At 47.1% G+C, this 20,826-nt stretch overlaps 1 protein-coding gene across 1 annotated transcript in view; it reads left to right on the top strand.

The window, feature by feature from the left end:
• Nucleotides 1-20,826, top strand: part of LOC149345182 (tachykinin-like peptides receptor 86C) — a 264,961-nt gene that overhangs the window by 193,862 nt on the left and 50,273 nt on the right. The window lies entirely within an intron of this gene.

Below are 20,826 nucleotides of genomic sequence, written 5' to 3'. Positions count from 1 at the left end.
TACTTACCTCCCATCAGCACGGGTTTCGAAAAGGCTTTTCCACTGTCACTCAGCTAACTTCTGTCATTCATGCTTTTGCAAGTGTACTAAATAGCGCTGGTCAAATGGATGTTATATTTTTAGACTTCAGCAAAGCCTTTGATGTTATTTCTCATGCCAAACTAATTTACAAACTTGAACTTATTGGTCTCCCTAATTTCATAATTCGTTGGATTTCCTCATACCTTTCTCACCGCACACAATTTGTTTGTATTGATGATTGCTATTCAAACCACCTGCCGGTCACTTCAGGCGTCCCACAGGGAAGCGTCCTCGGACCTCTCCTCTTTTTGATATATATCAATGACATTATTAACGTTATAACTACCCCTGTTCAAATTAGATTATTTGCAGATGACTGCGTTTTATTTCACCAAATTACTTGCCAAGATGATCAAGTTTTACTAAACTCCAATCTTCAGAACATACATACATGGTGTAATAAATGGGACATGAAGCTAAATTTAGAGAAAACAGTATACATGACGATAACTAACAAAAAGGCTTCCTTCTCATTTCCTTACAATATTTCATCTCACCTTCTGACCGAAGTCAGCGAGTACAAGTATCTAGGAGTTACAATAACGAAAAACCTTAGCTGGAATAAACATGTATCAAACGTATGCTCCTCAGCCTTTCGTAAACTCTGCTTTCTTAGACATAAACTAAAACTTGCCCCACCTGAACTTAAAAAATTAACCTACTTTTTGATAATAAGACCATCACTAGAATATGCGTGCACCGTCTGGGATCCCTACACTAAACGTAACATCGAGGCCCTTGAAATGATTCAACGCAAAGCCGTCCGTTTTATTTTTTCAAAGTATCGTGTAACTGACTCACCAACGACCCTCATGCGAACTCACGGTATTGAAACATTACAGCTGCGGCGGAAAATTCAAAGACTGAAACTGCTTTTCTTACTAAAAAACCATAAACTGTCTATGAATGCAGACCCCTTCCTCAAACCTAACACTACGCGCCAAACACGAAATCATCATACACAATCATTAATCCCTTACAGTGCTAGGATTAACGCCTTTAAATACTCATTTTTTCCACGCACCATTGAGGAGTGGAACAGGTGTCCGCCAGATCTCTTAACCAGAGCTGATTCTTTTGACTCTATGTTTTCTTCACTGCATTTAATTTGAGAGCCATTTATTTCTACGTTTACTTTTTGTATTTTGCATCTGAGCCTTGTATTTATTGCTGTATTTTGTGTTACAACTTGTATTTAACTTTTTTCAATTTTGCTAAACCTGTTCTTTTTTTCATATATTATGTATTCGCCCCTCCTGCTTGGGCCTACTGTAGGCCTGCAGTATGTTCTAAATAAAAAATAAATTTTTTTGAGCGGGTGGCCAATCGCTCGTGCCGTGGCGAAATAAGTCCACTCGAAGAGCCATATGCCGATTACTGCTTAGTTTGCTACGTGTTCAGTTAAGTTTTTCTCGTGTCCAATTAGTTTTAGAAGGGCGTGCAAACTCTCTGGACCATACGCATTTGTTATGCGCGTTAAGGAGTCTTTGTCAAGCAATGCACATTGCGTATAAAAACTGAGGTGCGAATGCTTTATTTCTTGAGGATTCCTATACCTTCGATATCTGTGCCGACGAAAATCTAAAAAAAAAGGAAGCCAATAATATTGCTACTTAATTATGAAGGAGGGACGCATTTCTAAGCTAGAAAGTACGTGCAACAGTGTTCTGAAAACGCTTCAGGCCATCAGATTTTATTATCGTTGTGGCAAGCTCCAACAGCTTTCTTCGCAACAAAGCCATTTGTCCAAGTTTAGGAGTAAGCTAATTAAGTTTCGGAAGCAACCGAACATGCTAATTTCGCCCCTGCGCACACAGCTTGACCAGCGTATCGAGTCCGTGCATGCACCTACAGCTGTAGCATCTTTCTCTAATCAAGCCACCGCGGTGGCTCGCTCAGTGCTTATCTGAAAAAAAAAAAGCTGCGTCTTTGCTTACAATATTTTGAATTATATGCGCATGCCTACTTTCCTCTTGTTGATGTCGACTGACTGACTGCGTCTTAAGCAGGACGCGGTTTCAACGAATTGTACCGAAAGACAAACGGCGCCGGGCTCTGAAACGGTGACGTTGAAAACCGCGGATGCGCATTGCACATTACAGTAAAGGAATCGAATTACGCAGCTGGTCAAGGGTCTTGTGTGATTATACTGCAATGCACGAAGCTCCTGGCGTCGGCGCGAACGAAAGTTCGCACTGTCACAGAAGTTTGTCGACACACGTGCGCACTCACCGCATAATAACCGCTCGCTGCACTACCAGATGAATTCGCGTCCACCTAAGAATAAAATAGCCATGATAATGCGTGATGTTTGAACTGGTGCTTTAATGAGAGCATTAAAACGACAACAGCACACGGTCACGGTTCGACTTTGCAACCCACTTTCGAGTGCCGATTATTGCGATCATCAGCGCCAGACTTCAAGCGAAGCGGTAGGGGTAAGCTGGCACTTATTGAAAGCACCTACATCTGGTCAAAGATCAGTTGTGAAAACAACGCAGCAGCTGAAGCTTGCCTGTTGAAATTCCACTCGCAAGAAGAAAGTACGCACAGCAAACGATGCACCAGCTCGACGAGCTCGACCGAGCCAAGATGGAAACCGGAAGTTGTGGGCGCGGTGTTGCCAGACCGCCAAGCTATTTCGCATATCGTCTATTGCGCTTTTGAAAAAGACTTGGGACAACACAGGGACGACACAAACTCTGTTGCGCACCAGAGTTTGTGTCGTCCCTGTGTTGTCCCAAGTCTTTTTCAAAAGCGCAAGTATGTGTGACCATGTCAACTACCAACTACCCCAATTTGAAACCCTCTTAACCCATTTGCGCCCAGCGTACTTTTAAAAGTACAGTTAATTTTTTTATACTTTCACCACCAAAGACTGGAATTTTCTTATCAAGTAGGGCATGCTTTGGTCAACAGGGGATTGGCCAACCACCCTTAACTAATTTGGCGCACTTCCTCTGCTCAGTATGTACGCTTTCCGTGGTGAAACTTGAGGATGTTTGTTTCCTATGAACTGCACCGGTAGTTGCTTGTTTATAATTTTCTCACGGCCACATTAATGTACATATTACGCTAGTTTCAAGTATAGAGCAGCACGAAAGACGAAAGTAAACAACGGATGCTTTGAATGTCCCGCACCTTTGGCGTTTTTTGCTCTGTGATGATTTATATACTGCTGTACTTTCTATAGTACACTGGGTCTTCCTGTGTGCAGAACGGCGCCTATTTATTCCTGTTCATAGATCTTATGGTTCCTTCCAATTTTTGGGAAAAAATCACTTTGTCTGCTCAGCAAGGCCTCGAAGGCTGCTGTACTTGCCGCTAGCGGTCTTAAGTATGATGATGGTATGATTTTAATTGGTTGTAATAAAGTTTGGTTATAAGAACTGAAGGTTCTGCAGAGCAGACAGTTAGTGTTATGCCATTGACACCGTCTGCGGAAAGTACTTGAGTTCAGATATGAAACTTTTGGAAGCGCGTGTTGTCCTGTCGTCACCTGAGGTGATTTCAACGCTTAGTGACCATTTCATGTTTTTTTTTTGCATTTGTTTTACCTCTCAAGACATTCTTGTAACGCTTCAGTGGGAGGAATTTAGGGCTAGAGGAACCGTTCGCCAAAACGGGTTTAGGAAGTGTCCACTCGGGCCAAAGAAAGCGAATGAAATAGAAGCAGCCATGAAACATCGATTCTTGCTTCAGTAGTATAGGTTACATGCTTTTATTGAAGTCTACGATCAACAGTATAGTAACTATGGCTTGCAACTATAACAGCAGTGAGCCTACGTGTTTTGTAGAGTGGTGGTTGCCTATAGCACAAGAAAAACAGATTTTTTTAAAGCCAAAACTCCTTTCCTTTTACAACAGTGGTATGGCAGGTGTTGACCTTTTGCATCAAGCCATCTACTGCTAGTATATCAGCATCAGGGGCAAAAAGTGATAGTGGTTGTTGACACCAAAGCTCAACTTTGCAATTGTGAAAGCCTGAACAATCTGCCAAATTGCTAGAGACGAGCCTGCTGACTACTTTTGCTTTGGTAAGAACGTTACTCATTATTATCTACACCCTGACATGCAGTAACCAGCGGTTCGCAGACACTCTGGCTCAATCGTATCTGATGCTTCCTTGAAAATGAGAAAGCTTTCCGTGCAAAGTAGGATAACTGCGGTGCCAGTATAGCCAGAAAATATTCATGAGGGCCTGCACGAAGTGTTATATCACCCTGCGTAAAAATCGCATACATAATAACAAAGTTCACGCCACCAATAGGAATGCAGTGAAGTAGCCACATGTGCTATGGGGAAGGCCCAGTTTACTATAAAAAGTACACCTGTGTAACCTCTGGAAGGAATAAAGCAATCGTGACGAAATTTCAGCAGTTTCTTTTTCTTTATATGAGAGTATTATGTGCTAAAAATGAAGAAAATCCCTCTGTTAGATTTTTCTTGGTCCCTAATGGGTTAACAAGTAATGACTTTATTTCATTTTTCTTTTTCATATTTTGCTCAATCGCTAAATTGTATAAGCCATTCAGAAATATCGTCTCTATCCTTCCACGCAAAAGCCCGTGTATCCGGATAGAGCAAGAAATGCCAGCCATGGAAGTATTGATAACTGACGCGCATGTACTCACTACGCAGCCATAAACTCACGGGTGGGAAATGCGCATACAGGACAGTAGCGAGGTATATTGCGTGCACATCTGTCAGATGTCGCGCAGGCAGCAAAAAACTTTGAAATTTCGCGCAACATTGCCCGATGGATTCATATCTTCTGAAAACTTCAGGCACAGGGATGTCATTTCGTTGAGCCTTCCGCACGGGCGCAAGCAACCGAGACAAGGCGGCAGCTATTCTCTTGTTAACATGTGACCATTTTCTTTGTTATCAGGCATGATTTTTTTCACCGACTCATTGTGCTCAGCTATGTACAAAGTATATTTATTTTATTTCAAGTTTTCCTTCACACAAAAATCGGTCTTCGATAACAACGCAAAAGGCAGTGTTCTCTGCCTGACAAAAGTCCCTTCAGCCACATATTGCTCAACAAATACAAGAATAAGAAAATTCATTAAACAGCTAAGCCGGAAACAAAATCTCCAACTATGCAATGTGAGCGAAATTTTTGCAGCATGTATGAACTTTTTGCATCAAACAACAAATAAAAATCCTCATTGTTCTGTATGTGACAGCAGGCAACTTTTTACTGTATTTTTAAATCTTCAAAGAGATCAACATTACTATGAGATGATAAGTTTAGATGGGTGATTTAAAAGTTTAGATTCGTGGAAGTTTAGATTCGTGGAAGTTTAGATGGGCGGAGATGATATTGTCACGGACGAGAAGACGGCGAAGTGGGCAGTGGCGTGGCACAGTTACTCCATTCCTTGTACATGTGTGCGTTTGTATCCGCTATGCACCTTGGCCAATCCCACGCCGTGGGTATGTGCCATTAAGCCTGAGGACATCATCGTCATCATCATGAAGCGCTAGTCCCGCCGCTACTAAATCATTCCATCGCCACATGTCATGTAGTCCTGTCTTCATCGGCCTTGCCGTCACCTAACAATGCGTTAAAGATTAAATTCATCATTGTTTGTGCTCAATAATCTGTCCTCACGAGCAGTAGTTTGAAGAAGTTAAGCGTCAGGTTGTACCGTGTGTTACTGATTTTGTGAATTCATAGCGTCTAGCCCATTAGAAAAACACAGAGGTCAGCATGTCTGAGTGGAAAGACTGCAGGCTAAATTTCCGCGTTGAAATTCATGCATTAAAGGTAAGAATTATATAAACGAGGCGGCATTTGGAGAAAAGGAAGCTCTAATTGAGTGAGTGAAGAAACTTTATTTCCGCCAGAAGAAGACCCGTGCCCCTCCGGGTCCGCACGCAGGCGTCCGGGGAGGGGCAGCGTCGCAGCTGGAAGACTAGCAACGGTATAGTCGCGCAGCTTCTGCTGCCAGGCGGGTAGCGTATCGTTGTATGCTAAGGTCGGCACTTCTGAGTATGGTCTCCCATTCCTCTGCATTATTGATTCTGCCATATCCTGGGGCACTGGGGCATCTCCATAGTATGTGTTCGAGTGTAGCGGTATGCCCGCAGAACTCGCACACCTCCGCATCCTCCCTCGTGTCACCTCCTGTCCAGCTCCTCCAGAGCGGGGATGCGAAGTTTCTAGCTTGGAGTCTTCTCCAGTCATAGGCCTCAGCCGAGCTAAGCGATCTATCCGGAGGAGGATAGATCCTTTTGTTCTTTTTCTGAATGTCTGTGATGCTATTAAAGGTATTGGTTTCCTCTTTAGTGCTGAATTCGTATGAGGTGTCCACGGCTCCCCGAGGTAAAGAGGAGCGGGCGAGCCTGTGGGCGGCCTCGTTTCCAACCAGACCCGAGTGGGCTGGGGTCCAGATAATTAGAATATTGTGGGCTGGGATAAAATCTTTTAGATATTTAGCCGCCATTTCGTGGATGCGTCCCTTGCTGTAATTTCTAATTGCGGCTTTGCAGTCGCTTACTACGTATTTGGTACCTGGCTGAGTTAGAGCGATCGCTATTGCAACCTCCTCCGCCACAAGGGGTTTTAAGTCAAGGTGTCTTACAACGCGTAACGTTCTGCCTGAGTCCCCGACGGCTACGGAGACGGTGTCTCCTAGCGTGCCTACCGCGGCATCAGTGTAGGCCACGGTTCCCTGTGGCATCTTGCCTAGCTTAGCAGTCAGCTGTGCGACCCTGCTTTTCCTTCTGCCTTTGTCGTGGATGGGATGCATGTTTCTAGGTATGGGAGCGATAATAAGATGCTCTCTTATTTCTCTTCCCAGATCTGTTCTGGTGTTCACTGTGCTATCTACGGTTGCCCATTTCGCTAGCTCTAGGTATTTCCTTCCTGCGGGTGTGGATGTTAGCCTTTCGATTTGCGATGTTCTAACCGCTTCAGTCAGTTCTCTCCAATTGTTATGCAGGCCCATTTTCTCCAGTATATCATTGGACGTGGAAATGGGCAGCCCTAGCGCTCGTTTGACACATTTTCTGATGATTGTGTCTAATGCCTTTTCTTCGGTTTTGTTTATTTTCAGGAATGGGGTTGCGTAACATATCCTGCTAACGATGAAGGCCTGCGTGAGTCTTAGTTTGCTGGACTCTGAGAGTCCTTCCCCCCTTCTAGATACCTTTCTGAAGGCTCTGATGACAAGTTCAGCTTGCGCTTTGAGCTTGTCTAGCGTACTTTTGTTTTTCCCTTTTCTGTTAATATACATGCCTAGGATTCTTATTTCCTCGACAATTGGTATCGTTCTATTTTCAAGTGTAACCTCGATTGCCGGTATCCTTTGACTGCGCTTGCTGATTGCTACAAATAGCTCAGACTTTTGCGGAGAGCAGCTGAGACCCACGCATTTCGCATGCTCGTTAATGATATCCGCTGCCTTCTGTAGCTTTTCTTTCATTTCTGATTCGCCTCCTTTGTTTAGCCAGACATTTACATTATCTGCGTAGAGGCTGATGTCTTCTATCTCTCTAAGCTTGCGGGGAAGGTCCCTCATTACCAGATTAAAGAGAAATGGGGAGAGGACAGCCCCTTGTGGGGTTCCTCTGCATCCCATGGGGAACTCATCGGATATGATGCCCTGAAAGGTAATGATAGCAGTCCTGTCCCTTAGGAACGATCGGATGTAGTTATAGGTGTTTTTTCCTACAGCTATCTCATTTAACCCATCAAGGATGGCGTCATGGCTGACATTGTCAAAGGCTTTCTTAAGATCTATACCTAAGATCGCCTTCAGGTTGCCGAGGTCCAGCTGATCTACTATATCTCCATAGAGTCTTAGCATTGTATCTTGGGTGGTGAGCCCAGGCCTAAATCCGACCATTTCATCTGGCCAGAGGCCGTTATCCTCCATGTATTTGGTCAGTCTGGTCAGGATGACCTTCTCAAGCAGTTTCCCTACACATGATTTAGTGAGATCGGCCTGAGGTTCTCCAAGCTCGGAGGTTTGCCCTGCTTGTGTATAAGCGTGATCTTGGCCTTCTTCCACTCCTCGGGGACAGCGCCTGCTTTCCACACTTGGTTGAGATACCTAGTGAGGCTATTTATTGATTCTTCATCCAGATTTCTCAACATTCTGTCTTCTACTCTGTCGAGCCCCGGGGCTGACCTTCGTTTTAGCTTCAGCAGTTCCATTCTGACCTCGGCTCTTAATATGGGGGCATCCAACTCCTCATTTGGTTGTCCCTTATAGTCGTCATATTTAGCGGCCCCATGGGGAGCAATATACAGTGACTTGAGCGTGTCAATAAGTTGCTCATCTGTGCCATTAAACTTATACCTAGCTTTTATTTGCTCAGTTCTCATGGCCGTCTTAGATTTATTTGGGTCTATAAGAAATTTGAGCAACTGCCATGTACTAGATTTTCCCATGCTTTTCTCCATTTCCTCGCATCTATTATCCCATCTCTGAGATTCCAACTGTCGAGCATACCTTTCTAATTCTACATTGTGTCTAGCTATTTCCCTCCTTAGGTTTCTGTTCCACCTTTGGCGCTTCAGCTGGTTATTTAGCTGTTCCTTCCTTTTGTACATGCTGAAGAGCCTGCTGTCCATTCTATCTTGGGAGTCATATACCTGAACCTCCTCAGTTGCCCTTTCTACATGCTCAAGCAGCGTTGCCGTCCAGTTCTGGATACAGGTTATGTCACTATGCTCATGTTCTTCTCTGATAGCTCTGAATTTATACCAATCCGTAAGCTTCTCTTGCCTGTAGGTTGTAGGTTTCACGCTGACTTTTCTGTTGAGCTCGAGCTCCAGCAGAAAGTGATCTCTACCCAAATCTTCCTGTCGGTTCCGCCATTTCACAATACCAGCGTTCCTACATAGCATAAGGTCGGGAGATGTGTCCGCTGTAACGCTGTTACCAGTCCCCGTGGGACAGGAGATGTCATTGGCTATGTAGAAATTGGATGCTACTATATCATCCAGTAGGGCTTGACCCTTGGCGTTGTTGCTTACGTAACCCCATTCCTGGTGCCGGGCGTTGAAATCGCCCATTATGATCAGGGGGTTTTTCCCCGCGAGTTTAGCTGCCCTTCTAAATATGGGGCCAAATTTTACTTTCATCTTTTTTGGTGGGCTGTAAATATTTAGAAGGAATATGCTACCCCTATTCTTTTTTCCAGTTAAAATTTCTACGCATACTGTCTCCGTTTCCTGGTTTCCAATGTCGTGTTGGATTACCGCGATGTTGCTTTTAACATACGTTACTACCTTGGTGTCGTTGCCATCCTTAGCAGCATACCCCTTATATCCCGATATATTCCAGTTCCCTCCCGTCTCCTGCATTGCAATTGCTAAAGGCGGGTAGTCCTGGCTGAGGATGTACTGTTGCAATAGCGATCGTTTCCTGGCAAGATGGCGGCAGTTCCATTGCCATATTTTCGACGTGCTATTGGCCATCAATTTGGATGTTAACATTACAGGCCTGGCTTATGACTTGGATGTGCCTCTTCAGCTGTTCGAGTTGTCTGCACACTACCGACTCGAGGTTCTCTAGTCTAGCGCCGAGGATGGCCCCGTGCTGTTTGAGATCTTCGAATGACTTCTCCATTTTTTCGTTTTCCTTTGCTACTATCCTTTTAATTTGGCTCTCAACTGTTATCGTTTCATCCTGCTTTCGTTTGGCAGGCTTAACTTGGTCTACGCTCATCTCTTCAGAGATGTTTTCAGCAGAGTCGCTAAGGTCACCTGCTTTGCGGATTGCCATCGGGGTGGCTGGTCTGAGTAGCGGTTGCGGCTTTTTCAACTGCTGAAACTGCTGCGCAAGTTCATGAATTGCCTCGGAAATTTTATCTATTTTCTCATTTAGTAGCCGTATGGCTGCTGCGTTCTCATCTACTCGCGCTTCTAGCGTTTTATTGGGTTGGAGACCACACTCGCGAAGCTAACCGACCTACCTGCTACCGGCGCCTCGCCTGGCGGTGTCTTCTTCCCCGGGAACTTGGTCTTCTCCGCCCATGAGTTCTGTCCTGATTCCCTTTGGGATCGAGGTGGCGCCTCTCTGCTCCTGCTTCTGGATTGCGAGGCACTCCTGGGTCGAGGTGTGCCGTTAGAGGACCGGCTTTCATCTCCGCTCGTCCTTTGGTGGGGACTTGCTTTTTCTTGTGGTCTGCCCCTGACTTGCCCTTGCTTCTGGTTCCTTTCCTCAGCATCTTTGGCGATCTTTTCCGCCTGACGCACTTTGATGATGTGGGGTGTCCGGTAGAGATTCTTACACCGGTTGTCTCCCAGCACATGGTTCTTTCCACATAGCAAGCATTTGGGCTCACAGGTGTGGCCCTCTTCAGGATTGCTGGCTCTGCATCCCCGGCATCGGACGTTGGTGGTGTCAGGGCACACGTCCGAGCGGTGGCCGAGCTCTCCGCAGGCATAGCATACATCAAACTTCTTTCTATACAGGTTGTAGCGATAGGCTACGCCGAAAAACCACACCTCCCTTGGGACCTCGGGACCCTCGAAGAGGATCAAGACGGTCTTTGACTTCTTTCCTAATCTTCTTGCCCCTCGGATGTCCTCGTTTTCTTGGAGGCCCTCGTGAATATCTTGTGTTGTCAGGCTGAGCGGGATGTCGTAGATGACCCCTTTTCCGCCTTCCGGCATGGCCGCATGAGCAGTAGCTTCGACTGCCTGCTGTCCCACTCTGAGACTAGTAATCCTTTCGTATTTTTCAGCTCGTTCCAGCGACGGGGTCACGATGAGCAGAGACTGGTTCTTGGCATTCACGATAAACTTGTCTTCCGGGAGGACTGTCAGGCCAGCCGCCTCCACCAAAATCTTTCTTAGGAAGGGTCCAGCCTTCTTCATCAGCTGATCTGCACCGCCTTTGGGGCGAAGGACCACGCGGTGCATCTCTCCGGAGATCTTCGATCTAATTCTGCCAACGGATCTCTCCGCAATGGCTCTTCCTTCTTTGTTATAGGGCTTGGCACGCCCCTTCTCTTCCGCTTCGGGCATATTTGCCCTTTACTCCACGTATTTGCGCCCCTGGCGGCGAAACCAGGTGCCTGTGGCTTCCTGTTGGTCGGTAATGACATCATTTCCCTGTTCTTGGCTTATTTCGGGCGCTGTCTGGCAACCCTGGCTGGTTTTCGGTTGCCAGTCCATGATGTCACGGCACTTCCGGTCGCCCCGGCGGAGGCGCCGCTTGGAGGCTAGGCCTGACGAGGCCAAGCGTTCCGGCGTGGGCGCCCGAACTTTTTAAGAATCACAGAAAACGAACAGGTGGTCCTACCTCGAAGCGGGTGGGCTTCCCGAGTTCCTCGCACGTTCCCGGACCTCGTCCGACCAAAATTTTGGGTGAATTGGCAAGATTTCCGCCGATATAGCCATCCAAAGCGGAGCTCGGACCTCGCTGCTTCTCGACGCGTCGGAACGCCAGCGTTCACCAATTCTAATTGAAGTATTGAGATGAAAAGAACCAACGAAAGAAAAAAATCGGGAAGACAAAACAAAGCACTCGCGAAAGGTACGGAAGAGAGCTAAAAAGGAAAGGCACACTTAAGTTTCTTTCGTGTCCCAGTGATGAGCCTGGTGCGTCGAGCGCGGAGGTGCGGCTGTGCGTCGGGGAAGTCTTGAGGCCCGTGTCAGGTTCCCTGTGTTGACACCCGGTTGGCGGCGTTGTCCACGGCGGCCTCAACGCGGCCGCAGGAAATAGTCACGGCTGTGGGCTCCGGGCACGGCCCCCAGGCCAGGTAGCCCGGGTATGCAGCGAATGTGCCAGAGGCGGCCCGTGTTGAGAAGCTGTCGGCTGGGAGAGGAGAGAGGCGCCTGGGTCTGGTGGCTGAGGCTCTCGTCGACGGCTGTCCAGGTCTGGTGGCCCGGACGTCTGCGGCTGAGGCCCATGCCTGGTGGTGGTGGTGAAAACATTTATTAAGAATGAACAGGAGGTATGTTTGGATCAGCCCGTAAGGGACCGATCCTTACAAACACTAGGTGGAGGTCCCTAGTATGGGACTCCAGTGGCGGTTGCCGCCGCCCGGGCGCGCCCGACTAAGGCTTGCTGGGCCTGTAAGTCGTGGCAGCCGAGCAGGGTCGCCTCCCAGTCCTCCCGGGTTGGGTTGGGGATGGGGGTAATAGCGGGGTTGGAGGGGCAGGCCCACACTATGTGATAGGTGTCAGAAGACAGTGCACTACACTGTGGGCATCTGCCACTAAAGGAGGGGTCAAAATGTTTTAGCGCTGCCGGGCACAGCAATCTATTGGTGAGAAGGCGGAGAAGGAGCCGCTCATCCGCCTTCTTCAGGCCTTTACATGGGCTAGGGTAAAGGCGATGACAATTTTGATAATATCTTGTGATATCTTTGAATGTATAGACCGGATTAAAATCGGGTTCCTGATCGGATGGGGAGGAGGATCGAATGATCGGATGGGGAGGAGGAACAGGCCCCTCGCGAGTCGGTGATTATGTATTTTGAATCGGAATGTGAGGCCGCGAGAGCAATCGCGACCTCTTCTGCTTGTGTTACACTGCTGGCTCGGAAGGTGAGGCCGTTAACTGTGTTGCTGTTGTGAACCACCGCGACCGTGTACCATCCCCCGTGGTGAGGACCGGAGGTGTCGACGTAGTATACATCTGTTTTGTTGCCATAATGTCGGGCTAGGCCTTCCGCTTGTGCCAGGCGTCGGACATTATGGCCTTCGTGTTACATCTTGGCTGGAAGAGATCGCACATGGAGGGCGCGTCTCCAAAGTTCTGGGATGCGAAACCTGTCTTCCATTGGAGGGGTGTGTTGGATATGGAGTCGAGCAAGAAGGCGACGACCCGACTCCGTTAGCGACAAGCGCGTGTACTGGTTTTTAAGGTGCGCCTCCCGGAGCTCCCGGAAAGTATTCACCACCCCTAGAGCCATAAGCCGGCTGTTTGAAGTAGTGATGGGGAGGTCAAGGGCACGCTTAATAATTTTGCGAAGGATTACCTCAAGCGCATCCTCCTCTTGTTTCCGTAGGTGGAGATAAGGAGTCCAATAGAGAATTCGACTGGTTACAAAGGCGTTTGCCAGCCGCAAGGCATCCTTACTTCGTAACCCCCCGCGTTTGTTGGAAACCCGGCGGATCATGCGGCCCACCTGGTCCCCCACCTTACGGAGTTTGGCCAATGTAGTGTCTGGCCGCCTGTGTTTGTGGATGTAGAGTCCTAGTACCCGTATCTCGTCACTTTCGCGTATGGGACCACTCTCAAGAGAAAGAGAGATTTTAGTTGTGCACTTCTGCGATGGGCGGAGCTGCACAAATTCCGATTTTTGAGGGGAACATTGAAGAAGGTAAGAGCAGCGCAAAAAGACGGGGACACAAGAGACACACAACCAACAGGGCTGGCGACAAGACCGCAGCGACAGGCGTAGCGGTCTACTATTGTCGCTGCTGTTTGCAGGCTGGTTTCAATGTCCCCTGTGCTACCCTGCGTGGCCCACAGGGTGATGTCATCAACGTACAGGGCGTGCTGCACGCCGGCAACACCCTCCAGCTGAGCCGGCAGGTGCATCATAGCCAGATTGAATATCAGCGAGGAAAGTACCGCCCCTTGGGGTGTTCCCCGCGTGCCGAGTAGGCCTGGGAACTCGGGGAGCCAGCAGAACTCGTCCACGTCCGTCGCCGACCGCGCTCTTCCTCTTCTCCCCCGCACGTTCCCTCTGCCACGTCTCGCTTCCTTTTTTTTTTTTCTTCTACGTCCGCCACCCGGTGCGTCTTATGTAGCCGCAGTGTGGCGCTGGCTCCTTGCTGGCTCCTTACAAAAGCCCCCCTTTCAGAGTTTTTTCCATCGGAAAAAATTACAGAATGGGGCAGCGGCATACAAGACTGAAGTCGAAGACGCGACGAGGGGACGCTGGACACCGTTCTTCACGCACCACATACACGCACTATGAACGGAACCACCGGTTCGCACTGGCCCAGTTCGGACCAGAAAACACTGAACCCCCGGCAGTCAACCATACAGCAGGGGACACAATGGAACACAACAGGGGAAACACTAACACACTAAAAGAGCATAGATACATTAACCGCTATGTACAATATTTACAGCATGAGTACACTTCAGTAATTCAAGTAGGGTGCAGTGATTCGATCAGGTGTACAACTAATCGCTCAAACGATGTATAAATGAGCGGTAGACGACCCAGCGGGGCTCTCGCTACCTTCCCTTTGGGTAGAGTCTGCTGGCATACATCGCAAGACTTTACGAATCTCTTGATATCCGCCTGAATTCCTGGCCAATAAAACTGGCTGCGTACCCTCTCAGTGGTCTTGCGGATGCCCTGATAGCCGCAGAAAGCACTTTCATGCGCAAGTGTAAGGACTTGATGGCGCAGGCTTTTCGGTACCATGGCCTGCTGGATCGTTTGTCCTGGACAGCACTGGAAGGAACGGAATAGAATTCCGTCTTCGAAGTGAAACGAATGGGTGGTGATATTCTTGCCAGGACTAGTCTCGCCGACTTTGTTCCTGCACACATCCAATGTTGCGTCCTCCTCTTGCTTCCTTCAGAACGTGGTTCTCTACACTTCCAACGCGTTGATGTATACGTCCCTGCACGCCATAGGCACCTTCGCCGTCCCAGCCTTCAGTCTCTCCTATCCCATTCGGGTCAGTCAGATGTCTCGGTGGCACCGTCCGGTTGATGGAAAAGGGGTCCTGGGCGCCTAGTACATTTCCAATGATGACGTCGTACAGTGGAGTCTTCAAGCACCGAGCGATGGACTTGCCCGAAAAATACGGCGACGAGGTCAGCACCTCCGCCTCTAGGACCTCCAAACTGCTCCCATTCACGAGAAGCAGAGTAGCTCTATTACCAGTAAAAGCCGCTTCGGGAACCAAGTCCCTACGCACCACGATACTGTTGGTATCAGTATCCCGCAAAACAGAAACCGAGAGCCCGAACAGCTCGCTTTGCTGCACCGGCATGCTGACACTGAAGATCGTTGGCCGGTAGCCTGCATCCACACTGGTGAGATCAGGTCGCACTTCAACCGGGGGAATGGCAGGATGCATACAACTGGCTGACGCCTCGCGGTCTCCTGGGTTCTTGCGCCTGCAAGACTGTACATCATGACCTTGCTTGGGACAGAACGTGCAGTACGGTTGTTTCGGCTGCGTCCGGCAGTCCGACGCTTTGTGCCCCGCCTTGTCGCACAGAAAGCATCGCACTTGTGATTTGGATCCCGTAGTACTGTCCTTCGCCTGGCGGATGTTTGGTTCCAACTTATCCATGAAAGTTAACAAGTTAGATTGCCGCTGGGCCTCCAAAAAATGATCCGCGGCAACCGCGATCTCGTCGACTGTCTTACAGTCAGGCTCGCGAATGAAGATCGCAAGCCTGGCGTGGCAGTTCAAAAATTATTCGATGACAATCATGTCGCGAACCTCTTCGAACGTTTTGCCTCGTCCTCTCATTTCGACCCGGCAATCGAAAAAACTAGAGTCTCGTAGCGTACTGCTTACCAGTCTCGCCGTCGTGGGGCTTACTATGGCGAAATTTTTTGCGGTACCCCTCCGCCGTGAAAAGGAATCGTTGCAAAAGCGCTAGCTTAGCTTTTGTGCAATCTAGAGAGTCTTCCGGAGACAACCTTCCGAAAACACGAAGAGCTTCTCTTCCCAAGCATAGGGCTCAACGCCGAGGCCCACTTATCGTTCGGCCAACCCTGACTAGTGGCCACAAGCTCAAATCGCTTGAGGTATGAGTCAAGATCATAACGACCTTCATTGAAAGCGGGAATAAGCCCATGAGGGGGGTATGGGCATAGACGATTCGGCCCTGGGAATACTTGGCTCATCTGCACGACGCACCCCGCCCTCCATAAACTTCATTCGCAACTGTAAATTCTGTGCCTCTTTCTCCAAATGTTCTTTGGAAGCTTCACGCTCAGTGGCTCTCTCGTCCCGCGTAGGATCACGTCCGCATGTTGTACCTCACTCTTGATGGGGTTTATTTATTTATTTATTTATTTCGAATACCCTCAGGGCCCGGGTCGGGCGTTACAGAGGGGAGTGGAATACTCAACATAATTAAGATAAAAGCATAGGCACATATATATATATATATATATATATATATATACATATATATACACATATATATAGGGGTGTCAAAAACAGTGCAAAAATAGTAAGGAACACCAGAAGGTAACAATAAACATCCAAGAATTCAATACAAGTACTACAAGTAAGGAACACCAAAATATAACTGTGGAACACAATACAAGTAGTAATACGGGGGTAAAAAATAAATAAACAGTGCGTAACGATTAATCAGGAACACCAAAATGAGCTTTTAAGGCATTTTTGAACAATGTAACATCAGTAATAGACACAAGATCTTCGGGAAGGTGGTTCCACTCTGTTATTGAGCGCGGGAGAAATGAATTATGAAAGGTATTCGTGTGGCATGCGAAAGATCCAATTTTATGACGGTGGTCCACGCGATGTGACACATAAGAGGGCCGGTGGAGTAAAAGATTGTGAAGTGTGTCGTGGTAGTATATTTTATGGAGCAAACAAAGTCGCTGTATCTGGCGTCTCAAGGAGAGTGGAGGTAGGTGTAATGTGTTTTTCATGTTAGTTGTGCTGGCAGTACGATGATAATTACTGAGAATGTAGCGAGCAGACCGATTCTGAAGAGCTTCGATGGTTGTTACCAGATGATCAAGGCCGGGATCCCATACAGAAGCAGCATACTCAAGCTTTGGACGGATAAGTGTTTTATAAAATTGTAATTTAAGAGATGAAGAAATGTTCGCAAAATTACGTTTCAGATAGCCTAGAGATCTGTTAGCGTTGCTAGTTATATAGTTGATGTGCTGTTCCCATGATAATTTGGATGAAAATAAGACGCCCAAGTATTTGTAAGATGTTACCTGTTCAAGCGGGGAATCCTGAAGAATATAAGAAGAAACATTAGAGTTAATTCGAGATACATGCATTAAGTTACACTTGTTAGAGTTAAGAGTCATTAACCAATCCTGACACCATGCAGTTACTGCGTTAAGGTCTGATTGCAGAATCTTTTCGTCATTAGGATTGGTTATTTCACGATAAATTACACAGTCATCTGCGAAAAGGCCAGCGCGAGATTGAATTTTGGTGGGTAAGTCATTTATGTAAATTAGAAAGAGCAAGGGAGCAAGAACGGAGCCTTGTGGCACGCCGGAATCAACGGGGACATAATTGGAGTCGATTTCGTTAATCGTTACGTATTGGGAGCGATTAGTAAGAAAACTTCTCAACCATGCAAAAACGTTGGGATCCAGGTTAAGTTGGTGTAATTTAAAGAGGAGTAGAGTGTGTGATACCTTGTCAAAAGCCTTAGAAAAGTCTAAAAATATGCAGTTGACAACACCGCCGTGGTCGAGGACGCTGTGAAGAAAGTGAGTGAAAGATGCCAGCTGCGTTTCACATGAATAATGTTTTCTGAAGCCATGTTGGGAACTATGAAAAAAAGATTGAGAATCAAGATGGGTAGCGATTTGGGATGATATGATATGCTCAAGAATTTTGCATGGAACACATGTCAAAGATATGGGGCGATAGTTTTTAACATCATGCTTGTCACCATTTTTATGTGTGGGAACCACCTTCCCTACCGCCCAATCATCAGGAACCAAGCCGGTGGATAAAGATTGGTCGAAAAGTTTTGTTAAGATGATAGATGAATAAAATTTGGTGTTTTTAAGGAATTTTGACGTGATACCATCAGGACCAGAAGCAGAAGAGAGCTTCAGGCAATCAATAATCTTTTCGACACCAGCTGGATTAACTGTGATGGGAGGCATTGGCGATAGCGGAGGTATGTCGAACAGAGGTTTAGGGACGTCTGCATGACTAGAGAACGATGCTGCAAAAAAATCGTTGAATGTAGAGGCACATTGTTCATCTGTTAACGGTAGACCATCACTGGAGTTAATAATCATCCTATCGCTTTCAGGGCCTTTTACTGTTCGCCAGAACTGTCGAGGATTTGAACGTAGCAGATTGGGGAGGGTGTGTTGAAAGAAATAGCGTTTGGATTCCCGTAAAGCGCGACTGTAACTAGCATTCGCGGTGCGATAGGCTTGCCATCGCTCTGATAGTTTTGAGGTTTTAGCTAGGCGGTATAAACGCTTCTTTTTATTGGCTAGTCTTCCGAGAGCTTTATTATACCATGGTGATTTGGTGCACTTAATTACTCGTATGGGGATGTGCTTGTTGATGAGCTCGGCTGTTTTGGTTTTGTACAAGTCCCAGTTTAATTGTAGGCTGCGACGTTCAAAATTTCTCAAAAATTCGTCACAAAAAGAAGATAATGCACGATTAATTTCGTCGTAATTTCCTCGGCTGTAATTCCTAACAATCTTCATTTTTTTTCCTGCTCGGGGGGCAGGGAATCCGAGCGTAAATTCAAGGAGTGAGTGGTCGCTAAGTCCTGGAAGAATGCTGAGGTTTGAAATTGATTCAGGGCATGTAGTTAAGATAAGGTCAAGAGTGTTTTCAGAATGACTAGTGCATCTTGTAGGCAGTGTGACGATTTGAGAAAAATGGAACGTTGAGCACAAGTTAATAAAAGATTTAGATTCTGAATCAGTAGGAAGACTACTGGGGCCATCCACGCCCCAGGAGATATTAGGGTAATTAAAATCACCCAAAAGAAAAATAGGAGAACCAGGATACCGAACACAGATTAGATTAATGACATCGTGTAGGTTGTTAATGAATTCGAGGTCTCTGGGTGGTGGACGATAACATACACCGACTGTGATCTTCCTGCCTTTTATGTTTAATAAAACCCACGTTATTTCTAGATTGCTTGTCACATGTATTGCGCATGAGGATATGTTATGGTCTACGGCAATTAGTACTCCGCCACCTGGCCTGCAATTTCTATCATTACGGTAAAAGTTGTAGCGTTTGTTACATTCTAAAATTTCATGGTCGCGTATTTTGCTTGAGAGCCATGTTTCTGTTAGTACTACTACGTGGGCTGCACAAGAATCAATAAATGAACTTAACTGTTCACGGTTTTTCAGGACACTTCGAATATTAGTATACACAACAGAAAGCTCATTAAAAGGTCCACGACCCCTCTGTGACCGCTAAGGTGATAAACTAGAAGGTTGGATGACGCCACTGGGAGAAGGGCTAGAGGATAGCGCAAGCTCAGCGACAGGTTTCTGGGTGGTCACAGCCTTGTTTAGTTGAGATTCAATGACGGTTTTCGTGGTAGGGTTGTAGGTGTAGCACTTCCCGTTCATGTGGAGCCTTTTATACTTCAACTGGTATGACGTGCTGCGAGTCTTGGCAAATTGTAAAAGCATTTTTCTAGCTAGCCTAGTTGAGGGACAGAAGTCTTCGCCGACAGAAACCTTGTTCTTTTTTATCGTGTCTCGATTGGACAGAATTTGATCCTTAGTCTTGGAATGAACAAACTTGGCGATAATGGGCCTGCAAGAATTCTCTCCGGCACGTCCGAGCCGATGTGCACGCTCAATGTCATCGGAGCTTAAAGAGGAAAAGGCTGGTAATTCGGAGAGTACTGAAATTAACTTTTGTTCAGCGTCCGATGGGCTTTCTTGGGGCACTTCAGGTATGTTATAAAAGATTAGATTATTGCGCCTGGATCTATCTTCGGCGTCATCTAGGCGTGCGTGTAAGTTAGCACATTCCTGCTGGAGGGTTTCAATATTTTCTTGTGTCGCCAGCATATCAGTTTGCAGAGTGTCGATAACAGACACCTTTTCTTCCAGGCATGTTAGCCGGTCGACAACTTCTGTCAGTTTTTGACCTAAGCTATCTTGCTTATTGCTAATTTCAGTAACTGAAGCTTGAAGTTACTCTTGGCTGTTTTGCACCGCGACAGTTCTTGAGTGTACGTCGCGAAGCAGCTTTGATATTTCTTCTAGATCCATGCTTTGTGTATTAGCCCTCGTACCAGGGCCAGGGCCAGGATTTAGTTCAACATCACCAGCAATTAGTAATAACACTTTCACGACATCAGCACACTCAGATATCACAGAAATAAGCACTTCTGGGCTCGGAAACAGCAAAAGGCAACGATCTCCGGTTTTCTTGCTATAGAGAGACGGATAGCAACTGACCTGCACAATGAAGAAACGGTTGGCATAAGTAGTCCGCATCGCCGTGCTGTCTCCGAGCCCACTGAAGGGTCCCTGTGGCGACGCTTGGTTTATATCGTCGGGCAGGGATGACGTCACTGTAGTCGATGATGTGAAGGTAGTTGGCGGGATCTTTAAAGCCGCAGCGCTGTAGATTAGACTGTCTTCCTCTGTGCTGTGGCACGTTTCCACTGGAATCCAAGGCTCGTGATAAGGCGCGAACAGGACGGTGCTTTTGTTGAAGGCGGCGTATCCAGAAGATGCCAGGAATGCGAAAATCTGCACAATGAAGAAACGGTTGGCATAAGTAGTCCGCATCGCCGTGCTGTCTCCGAGCCCACTGAAGGGTCCCTGTGGCGACGCTTGGTTTATATCGTCGGGCAGGGATGACGTCACTGTAGTCGATGATGTGAAGGTAGTTGGCGGGATCTTTAAAGCCGCAGCGCTGTAGATTAGACTGTCTTCCTCTGTGCTGTGGCACGTTTCCACTGGAATCCAAGGCTCGTGATAAGGCGCGAACAGGACGGTGCTTTTGTTGAAGGCGGCGTATCCAGAAGATGCCAGGAATGCGAAAATCTGCACAATGAAGAAACGGTTGGCATAAGTAGTCCGCATCGCCGTGCTGTC

This window comes from Amblyomma mixtum, chromosome 5 (genome assembly GCF_055824585.1).
Source record: "Amblyomma mixtum isolate Tamu chromosome 5, ASM5582458v1, whole genome shotgun sequence".
Taxonomy (NCBI): domain Eukaryota; kingdom Metazoa; phylum Arthropoda; class Arachnida; order Ixodida; family Ixodidae; genus Amblyomma; species Amblyomma mixtum.
This window is presented reverse-complemented; position numbering and strand designations above follow the sequence as displayed.